A 10,909-nucleotide genomic window follows, 5' to 3' on the forward strand; every position below is an offset into this window, starting at 1 on the left:
GGAGGGGAAATAGCTGCCACTAGGAGTCAGATGGGTCACACGCTGAGATGTTTACATTCTCCTTGCTCAGAATTCCTAACTCAACCACCGATCTCGCTCCTGGTCCAAAGAAATCGATAAGTAAATTCATTGTTTGAGTCATTTATTTCCTACTTTCTCACAGTGGGTCATACAGTATATGTGGCCTTTGGTTGACCACAGGAGGTCAGCTTCTATTGATCTGGTGTCCTTCAAATGCCCTCTAGTGGCTGAGGGCCCACATGGGCTGCTCCATTTTCCCTTGTGTGAAACACCAAGGTCTCTGAATAAATGGGAGAGCTACCCTTTGAAAACATGCATCTGAAGCACCCTGTGTGCATATTAAAGAGCTTAGCCTTCTCCTTTGCTCCTTTGGCCAAGTAAGCAATCTCCCCAGTAGCCAATGCGGCCTCCAGAATACCCACTTTAGGTGCCCATCTTATGCCGCACACTCTTATGAGTCCATTGTGTATATACAATCTCTGTGTTGGTTTCTTAGTGTTACATAACAAAGTTGCACAAACTGAGTCAGGGATTTATTCTCTTACAGTTCTGGAGCGTGGAAGTCCAAAATCAGGGTGTCGGGAGGGCCATGCTCTCTCTGCAGGCTCTAGCGGAGGATCCTCTCTTGTTCCTCCCAGCTTCTCTTGGCCCCCGGCATTTCTGGACTCGTGGAGCCTAATGCCAGCGTCTCCCTCTTCTTGATATTCCTAGAGCTGTCTTCCCTCCGTGTCTTTGTCTTCACAGGGTGTTTTCCTCTCTGTGTATGTCTCGGTCCCAGGGTCCCTCCTCTCAGAAGGACACGAGATGTATTAGATCAAGGCACACTCTGATCTCCCCTTAACCGATTACATCTACACGGACCCTATTTCTAAATAAGGTCACATGCACAGGTACTAGGGATTAGGAGTTCAATACACCTTTGGGGGGCATACAGTTCAGCTCCTAGCAGTGCTTTCAGAGAGGAATCGTCTCCATTCCAGATGAAAAACTTCGAGGTACGGAACAGTTTTCACCCTGTGGCCCAAAACAGCTGAAAACGAGAGAGTAGATCGGTCCAGTCTGAAGGCCAGCTCCGCTTCAGGGCCTGTGGGGGAAGGGAAAGTGTGTCAATGGGGCCTGGTAATGAGGGGTGCTGCTCTGACATCTGAGTTCGTTATAAAGGAAATCACAAGGTCTAGAAAGAACATTCGGTGATGCAGAGCAGGGAACAAAATGCTAAGTGCTAGCATCCTCGGAGTCCTTACCAAGCTCCAGGCAGCACCTCGCTGTACCTGAAGTCCTTTACCTTCCACAGCGACCCTGACAGAGGTGCCCCCTACCCGTCTTATGCATGAGGGAGCCGAGGCAGTGGGGTCATGTAAACCAGCGCAGGTCTCATCAGTGCGTCCGAGGGCCAGAATTCAGCCCCAGAAGTCTGATACCAGCGTCTAGTTATCATAATGCCGGGATTGGAGTTTCCTGACATTCTCTTTTTCCAGCCCTCCAAAATAATTGTTTCATAGGTATTGATTTTTGTCTCCAGTTGTAAAATATAAGCTTAAAATACAAGCTTGTGGAGAGCGGCACTGAAACCTTTCTACTCTGGACCCTTCCCAGTGTCGGGTGCTGTCAGAGCTTCCGGAAGGAACTGAGTTCTGGGGTGCAACCTGCTTCGTGCCCGCCGTGCTATTAAAATGAATTAGACCGAATCCTGGGGTCTCGCGGAGCATCCTGGAAAATGACCCCTTCCCACTTCCCAGTCCAGCAAAGAAACATCATATAGTCCTTAGAAACACGTGCAAGTGAAACACCAGCCCCCCTGGAAGATTCGGTCAAAGACGCGTCCGAACAAATCTGCTATGAGGACGTGCCTTCTCCCTAGCGAAATCCTCTCCAGAAATGTGCAGCTGCTCTGCTCGGAGGTGTGTGTCTTGAGTGCCGGGATCAGACCTCACTTAATGCCATCACTTGCAACGAGCTGTGAATCCTAGACCCATCATTACAACTAACTCTTAGGAGGAACCTGAGACTCATTTGATCAAGTGCCAAAGGAGGTGAGATGCTGCAGATCTATCCCTTGCCTCTGCCCTGCAAAAATTCTAAATAATCTGAGAAGAAATTCTTCCAGTTCCATTTTGGAGGTCTTAGAAACCATGCTGATCGAGCCTTCCACTGGGCTGCCTCGGGCCTTGGAAAACAGCCAGCTTCTCTCTCGGCTGGAGTGTGTGCACAGCTTCAACCCCGGGTGCCGTGGAAGAAGAAAGTGCCCTGCTCGGTGCTATATGTGGATGTGTAAATTACAGCAGACGATGCACTTAGCAATTATGTTCTTTGCATACATAAGCAGGAACAACAGCTCCCAAACTGCCAATATCCTTCTCAATTCTCACAGAATGACTATGTGTCACACGGTCACGCAGCAGGGGGCCTGGAAATGAGATGAAGGAATGGCACAGTATGAAGTTTCAATTTTGGAGACGCACCCCTCCTGCGGTAGAGAAGAAGCAAACCAGAAAAGCCTCAGACAGACGGCTGGACAGCCTGGCCACACGCCCCCACCCTCCTGAGGGTAGAGATGGGATGCGGAGGAGCCTGGGGGAAGCGGGAACGGGGCTGGGGGGCTGGGGACGGAGATGCTCCTGGGGTTCCGTGATTACCTGGAGGAGCCGGGCCATGTGGTCGGAGGCTCTGAGGAAGCAGCTGAAGCTTCACCGCACATTTCAGGTGGCTGGAGGGGACAGGCAGGCAGAGAGCGCAGAGGAGGAAAGGGAGTCTGCTAGGAACGCTGCAGAGGGCAGCTCCCCCCCCCCCGCCACCATGCCCAGAGGGGAACTCTGCTGCATCTTATGCAACTGTTGCTAAGCAGGAAGAGCTAAGCCTCCTCACTCTTCAGGAAAAAGCTGAAAATCCTTGGGCGGAGGAGACATTGGTGTGGGTGTGAGCCCTTTCTCAATTGTGTAACCCTTGGCAGCAAATTTAAATGTAGCCAACATAACAAAGGCAATTTCACAAATCAAATTATTTTAAAACGTCAGATTTGTATCGGTTATTTATGCTAAGTAACAAACAACCTCAAAACTAGTGGCTGAGAGCCGCCTTTCTAATTCTCCTTCCACTGAGCGATTTCCTTCTGATCTGCGTGGCACCTGCTGAGGCGTCTGGGGCTGGTGGATCCATTTCCAGAGGAATGACTCCCTCCCCACGTATCCAGCACCTCTGCCTCTCTGCTCCTTGCCTCTCTCTCTGTCTCTGTCTCTGTCTCTCTCCCTGTCTCTCAGCCTCCAGGGCCTCTGCGTGTGCTTGGCCTTCTCACGGCATGGTGGGCTCAAGAAGCTGGACATGCACGTGGCAACCAGCTCCCAAGGGGCAGATGACAGAAGCTTCCGGCCCAGTTAAGAACCATGCTCGGAACTTTGACAGCATCACACTCATCCTGTCCTCTTTTTCAAAGCAGTCACAGTGCTTCCCTAATCTCAAGGAGGCAGAGAAATGGACTCTATCTCTTGATGAGAAGTGGCAAGTTCACACCTCATGAGAGCACCTGGGATAAGAAATGCAGTTTCATGCATCTACTGTCAAACCAAACTCCTGTGAAGTGAATACGGTCTGCAGCCCACCTGTTTGCCCTCTTTCAGATCCAGAGCACCCACTGAGGCAGTGAGAGCATGTGTTCTGAGACCAGATTGCCTGGGTTCAATCCTAGGCCTGTCGCTTACTCGCTGTCTGAGGCCTCTTGGGCAACTGACTTCACTTCTCTGGGTCTTAGTGTCTTCTTCTGGTATCGCAATAGTATTGTGCCTATCTCCCTATTAGGCTAAGGGACTTAATACTTGTCAAATGGTTAGAACAGAGCTTTGCACAGAATGCATGCTCCGTGAGTAATAATGCATGTGTTTGCTAGGGCTGCCTTCATGAAGTACCAGGAGCAGCAGCTCAGATAAGAAAAATGTATTGTCTCACTGTTTTGGAGACCAGAAGTCCGAGATCAAGTTGTTTGCAGGGATGGTTCCTTCTGAGGGCTGTGGAGGAAGCATCCATACCAGGCTTCTCCCCTGCCTTTCCCCTGTGCCCCTTCACACTGCCGCTGTGTGTGACTGTGTCTGTGTCTAGATTTCCCCCTTTATTGTAAGAACATCGGTCATATTGGATTAGGACTGCCGCAATTACTTTAACATGGTTTCCTCTGTAAAGATCATATCTCCAAATCTCCAAATAAGGTCATACTCTGAGATACTGAGGGATAGGACTCTAACATATCTTTTTGTTGTTGTTGTTGTTGTTGTTGTTGTTTGGTACAAAGTGGTGGTTAAGGTCTCTCTCTCTCTCTCTCATTTTAAAGATTTTATTTATTTACTTGACAGAGATCACAAGTAGGCAGAGAGACAGAGAGAAGCAGCCTCCCTGCTGAGCAGAGAGCCCAACTTGGGGCTCGATCCCAGAACCCTGAGATCATGACCTGAGCCAAAGGCAGAGGCTTAACCCACTGAGCCACCCAGGTACCCCAGTGTCTCTCTTTTTGAGAAATGCAATTTAACCCGTAACAGACAGGATTGCTGAGATTCATTCATGCAATAGATATTTCTGGCATGGCTAGATCAGATATACTGAGCCACATACTGTGCACTAAAGAGATCTAAAACGTGTGTGTGTGTGTGTGTGTGTGTGTGTGTGTGTGTGTGTGTCTTTTGTTCTCCCAGAGATTGGAGATACAACACATAGGAAACATGGAGTACTATTACAGGGGTATAAATGATCAAATACTATGCAAATGACAGAGGAAGTGTTCTGGCAAATTTTGGAGGAAAGAGAGATTGTGTATGTTGTGAGCCCAGATGAAACTGACCACATAGACACAAGGAGGCTTAAGAAATGCTTCTGATAACTGGTCTTCTTGACCACACCTGACTGATTGACCCTCTGGCTCTGCCATGAGCATCCCTGGACTTTCCCAGAACGCGCACTCCGCTCTGGAACCACCCCCAGAGCCTTCTCACAAACCACAGTGACTAAACCCACAGTCTGACCCAGACACGTTCTCCGGGACACAGAGAAGCTTTTATGGCTAAGTCACACATTCCCAGATGTGGGCCCTGACCCTGTGCTACCAAATGCAGACATTTACGAACAGTCTTAGAAAGGGGAGTACTGGGCACCTGGGTGGCTCAGTGGGTTAAAGCCTCTGCCTTCAGCTCAGGTCATGATCCCAGGGTCCTGGGATTGAGTCCCGCATCGGGCTCTCTGCTCAGCAGGGAGCCTGCTTCCCCTTCTCTCTCTCTGCCTGCCTCTCTGCCTACTTGTGATCTCTCTCTCTCTGTCAAATAAATAGAATCTTAAAAAAAAAGAAAGAAAGAAAGAAAGAAAAAAGAAAGGGGAGTACTCAGGGTCCCCTGGGTGGCTCAGCTGGTTAAGCATTCAGCTCTTGATTTTGGCTCAGGTCATGATCTCATTGTTGTGGGACTGGGCCCCGTGTCTGGCTCATGTGCGGGGCCTGGTGCCTGCTTGAAATTCTCTCTCTCCTCTTCCTCTGCCTTTCCCCCTACTCTCTGCATGTGCTCCCCCAACCATGGCCAAAAAAAGAGGGGCTGGAGTACTCAGGCAAGACTCTGCCGATGAGGTAGAATTCTAAGTAGGATCTACAGACTGGAAGTTTCCATCAGAAACAGAGGGTAGAAAAGAGGGCCTCATTTGGGGGGTGGGTCGTAAGGAAGCACTCAGAAGCAGGGTGGTACACACTCAGAGGATGTGACAAAGTGGGTTGGACTGACTCACAGGCAGGCTGCATTTGGGAACACAGTAAGGGAGAAGCATAGAAGGGTCTACCTGGCTCCTGGAGGGCAAAATCGGATCTTACTCTCTCATGACGCCTCCTGCACAAATTCTTAGCCTCACTCTTCTCCCTTCTCCACCTGCTCCCCTTAGACACCCCAACCGCGGCTACTATAGCATCATTGTTTGGTTTGATCTGTCCTTAATGAGCAGAACCATCTCCAAAGACTGAGCAGTGCAAGCTGAGTGATGCCATTTGAGAAGAACCACTCTAGGCATGACTCATGACGTACCCCTGGGTGACAGGGAAGGGCCCAGAGGCAATGTGTCTGGTTCTTCTGTTAGAGCCTGTGATGTCTGTGTTTCAGAGTGCCAAGACGAGACTCCCTGCCTCAGTTACAGCTGACGCACTAACTCGTATGATACAAAGCAGAATGAAAGAGAGCTGAATGCTCAAATGCTGGATTTGTTGTTTGGGTTTGTTCTCTAGTGCCATGATTTGCCACTCATAAAAGCATCTACTGTCAATCTCCAGGGGACACCTTGCCCCTAGACACAAAATGAGAACATCACAGGAGAATGGTTATGAGCTTGCATCCCAAACCAGACTATCAGATTCTGGGTCCATTTCTTACCAGTGGTGGGACCTTGAATAGTTACTGAACCGTCTGTGCCTCTGTTTGCACATCTGTAAAATGGACATAATTACTTTATGTACCTGGTGAATTAACAGAGAGGAATCCTTAAGGACAGTATAGAAGCATTTAGGATGCTCTAGGTAAACATTAGCTCTCATTAATATTGGCTTCAGGAATATATAAACTAACTAACGTACAACTTGGTGCAAATCTCAAAATCCCAAGACTCTGAGAACCTTGTAAGGAGATGGACCCTCTAACCACGTAGGAAATGAGAACTAAGAATATGTTCTCATCAGCATCTTATTTCATTTCTTTGAAGGAATCCTCTTTGGGGTGCTGCAAAGATGGAATGGTGTCTTCCTTGATTTCCCAGAACAGAATCCAGAATTTGTTGGGGGGGACAACCAGAAGACGGACCCCACATCTAAGAACTTGAGACTCTGGGGGTGTAAATCTCAATGTGCAAATTTACTTTTTACATCCTTTTGCCTCCAAGCCCACCCTAGCCTCTTCCAAAAAAAGCAAAGAACCACCCCCCAAAAAAATACCAAAAAAAAAAACAAAGTCAGCATATAGTAAACACACCCAAGAAATGGAGCTGTGGAAACTTTCAACACCTGAGTATTACCTTCTTACTGTCGCCTCTCCATTCCGAGTTAGATAGAGCACATCTTTATGGATATCAAAAGCTTGCATTTCTCTGTATATATCCTATTTACGCATATAAGAATATATAGAACACATATACACATCGGGCTACGTTGTTGGGTGCGTTTCTTAACACCTCCGTTATTTGTCCAGACTGTGCCTCTTGCCTTCCCAAATGGTGTTTTGAAAAACTGTAATCCTGCAGAGAATTTAGCATAGTCTAGAATTACTGCTAACCTGAATCTTAAACCAAGTCCTAGAAAGATGTTGAGATAGGGAGCGTCTGGGTGGCGTAGTTGATTAAGCATCTGACTCTTGGTTTTGTCTCAGGTCCTGATCTTAGGGTCCTGGGATTGAGCCCTGCATCAGTCTCCACACTCAGCACAGAGTCTGCTTCAGATTCTCTCTCGCTCTCTGCCCCTCCTGCTCGAGCTCTTTCTCAAATAAATAAATAAATCCAAGGGTGCCTGGGTGGCTCCGTGGGTTAAGTGTCTGCCTTTGGCTCAGGTGGTGATCCCATGCGAACCTCAGGTCCAGCTCCCTGCTCAGCCAGGAGCCTGCTTCTCCCTCTGCCTTTGACCCTCCTCTGCCCCTGCTCACTCTCTCTCTCTCTCTCTCTCTGGAGTGCCTCTCTCTTTCAAATAAATAAATAAAATCTTTGAAACAAAAAGTTCTTAAAAAAATAAATAAAAGGAAAATAAATCTTCAAAAAAAATACTGAAATAATATATACCATGTTCGAGAGAAAACAAATAGAAACCCACCAGTAAAGCTTTATGTTTCCAATCCTGAGAATGGGCATTGAGGGATGTTATGACTGTTATCCTGAGAGCCAAGGAAACCAGGACTAGACCAGGCAGCACAGTGCACGGGCACTATGGGCTTTGAGGAAGAGGGTGCCGTTTTAACCTCCCATTCTGTGTGTTTGACCTTTAGCGTCCTATTTCTTTTCAGCACCATGGCGGGTTTGAGCAAAAGATCTTGGCCTGAATTGCATGTGAAAATGATGTTGCAGATCTCAATCCGGCTCTCGTGGATGAGTGTAGTCTGGCCTTATTTGACAGGGTTTGGCCTGATTGATAGTTAGAACCCAACCACAGGATCTCACAGGTCAAGACAGTAAAAGAGTTTGGCCCAAGGGCCCCAGAGCATGCCGGGCAGCAGTCTGCGCTGGACTGAGTTCTCCCCACAGTTGAGAGAGTCCAGCAAGCTTGTCTGAGAGGCCTTAGGTTGTCCACAGAGCACCAAGGGAAAAGTACACTCCAACAAATCAAAGTGAGGTCTTTCAACTTGACCAGACTCAAGCAGGGGGAGAATCCTCCGGGGAGAAAGAGCCGGCAGAGAGCCGGACCTTCACCTGCTGTCTCTTCGCAGGCAGGAAACCATGAGCATTCTGACAGCCCCAGAGATCCTTTCATCGCCAGCCCATCTCCATTCTGATTGGAGCCATCTGTGCGACCCCATCCCTACTTCCTCTAACCCTGTCATTCACCTCCAAAAGCCTAATGATTTTTAGGGTAGATTGAATTTGTTGGCAGGCATCCTTGAATCTGAGCTTCCCAGAGTCATTATCACTTGACAGATACTGAATGCCCAATTAGCAGATGCCGTTGGGTACCTGTCCCCTCAATTTGGTCATGCATCACCTTTCTCCACCATGACCATGTGTTCTGGGAGGGGACTGTCTCTTTGGCTCAAGAATAAACATTGACTAGTCTGAACCACTCTTGTGATGACCATTCCCCTGGCCAGCTGTTTGTTTGAAGGAGGACCTGGGACTCTGCCCTGAGCAGTAGGATGTGAGAGGAAGTCTTAGGGTTCCCAGACATCCAGGAGGGGTGTCTCTTGTTCTCCGGTTGGATGTTGCCATGTTTAGGTCACTGGAGGTTAAGATAAGTCTGTTTCTGCCTCATTTGGGACTGAGATGCCAGCGAATAAAGAGCACAGATGCACTGACGGTGACCTGAAGACCCCCTAAGGCAGCACTTCCAAACGTCCTGGTAGAAAACCAGCTCTATAACTCTTGGGGTAAGAATGTGAAATCTTGCCATTTGCGACAACATGGATGGAACTAGAGCGTATCATGCTTAGCGAAATAAGTCAGGCGGAGAAAGACAACTATCATATGATCTCCCTGATATGAGGAAGTGGTGATGCAACATGGGGGCTTAAGTGGGTACGAGAAGAATAAATGAAAGAAGATGGGATTGGGAGGGAGACAAACCATAAGTGACTCTTAATCTCACAAAACAAACTGAGGGTTGTTGGGGGGAGGGGGTTTGGGAGAAGGGGGTGGTATTATGGACATTGGGGAGGGTATGTGTTTTGGTGAGTGCTGTGAAGTGTGTAAACCTGGTGATTCACAGACCTGTACCTGTACCCCTGGGGATAAAAATATATGTTTATAAAAAATAAAAAATTATATTAAAATTTCAAAAAAAAATAAATAAAATAAAACAAAAAATATATATATATATATATAAATAAATAAACAATGGGTAATTTTCACACTGTTATAAATAAAGACTTTAACAAAGCTCCAAAAAAAAAAAAAAAAAGAATATAAGCTTGTTGGAGAGGGGCAGGAAAAGTTTCCTTCCCATTTATAAGCATACTGTAGTTGTTTTCCCTGGATAGCTCAATGTAGGAAATAAAAAACAAAATATCGCTCCCTGCATGGAAGCAAGGCCATGTTTTAAGTAAGTCAGCAAACAAGCCAACGCGGGGGACATCCTGCCCTTTGCCACCCACTGCTTTGTACCTCCTTCTTCTTGTTCCTCTCCCAGTGCCTCAGACCATTCCTGGTTACTGTTCAGCAATTGGCCAGCATTGTACATGATCTTATGGAGAATCTGGTAGTCTCCTGGCCCTGTGCTAATCACTGGGACAACTATCTCAGTACAACGGTTTCGTGGAAATCCCTCCAGAGGAAGAAAGTGAGCTTCAAATTGCTAAGTGGGACTCAGAACAAGTCCTGTCCCCTTGGAAAGTTCACCATCTTACTGGTTGGCTCCTCAGCTTCTTAGAAGCCTAGAAACGTAAGACTTGGTCCTTCCTTCAGTGAGCTCAGAGCCAGAAGCCTATACAATGTTGGGAAAAAATTGAGAAAAGAAAGAAATTTATAAGTGATGGGTATTTCTTAGACATGCCAGGAGATAAACTGGATGCCACTCGGAGAATGTGAGCATAGATGATAACAGAGAAACACACTTTGTCCCTGGGCAGATGCTTCAGGATTTCAGCTCTTATGGCCTAATTCATTATTAGAGCTTAATTTTAGCATCACAATAATAATATAGATTTCATTGGTTTCCTTATAAGTCCCTTTTCAAAGGGTCATTTATAGTTAAAATGAATAAAGAGCTCCCTTAGGTTTCTGATTTTTTTTTCCTCCAGTGATATTTTCCATTTGATGGGGATAGATTCTCATGAAGGAATGGGTAGGCAATGGGAAAGATGAGCTCCTTTCGATCTGAGGCCTTTCCTGGGGTCCCTCTATTTCTAAGTATAGCCCATTTATTCCCAAGGCTCTTTATCCTAAGAAAGCGGATGAGCTAGAGAACGGAGAAAGCCAACTGGGTATTTATCCAGGTAATACAAAAACACTAATTTGAAGGGCTACATGCACCCCAAGGTTTTAGCAGCATAATCAACAATACTCAAATTATGGAAGCAGCCTAAGTGTCCATCAAGAGATGAATAAATAAAAAAGATTTGGTGCAGGTGTATACAATAGAATATTACTCAGCCATAAAAAAGAATGAAATGTTGGCACTTGCAGCAACATGGATGATCCAAGAGGCTATAATGCTAAAGGAAATAGGTCAGTCAGAGAAAGATGAATACCAGTGGAC

Source organism: Mustela lutreola, chromosome 12 (genome assembly GCF_030435805.1).
Source record: "Mustela lutreola isolate mMusLut2 chromosome 12, mMusLut2.pri, whole genome shotgun sequence".
Classification (NCBI taxonomy): domain Eukaryota; kingdom Metazoa; phylum Chordata; class Mammalia; order Carnivora; family Mustelidae; genus Mustela; species Mustela lutreola.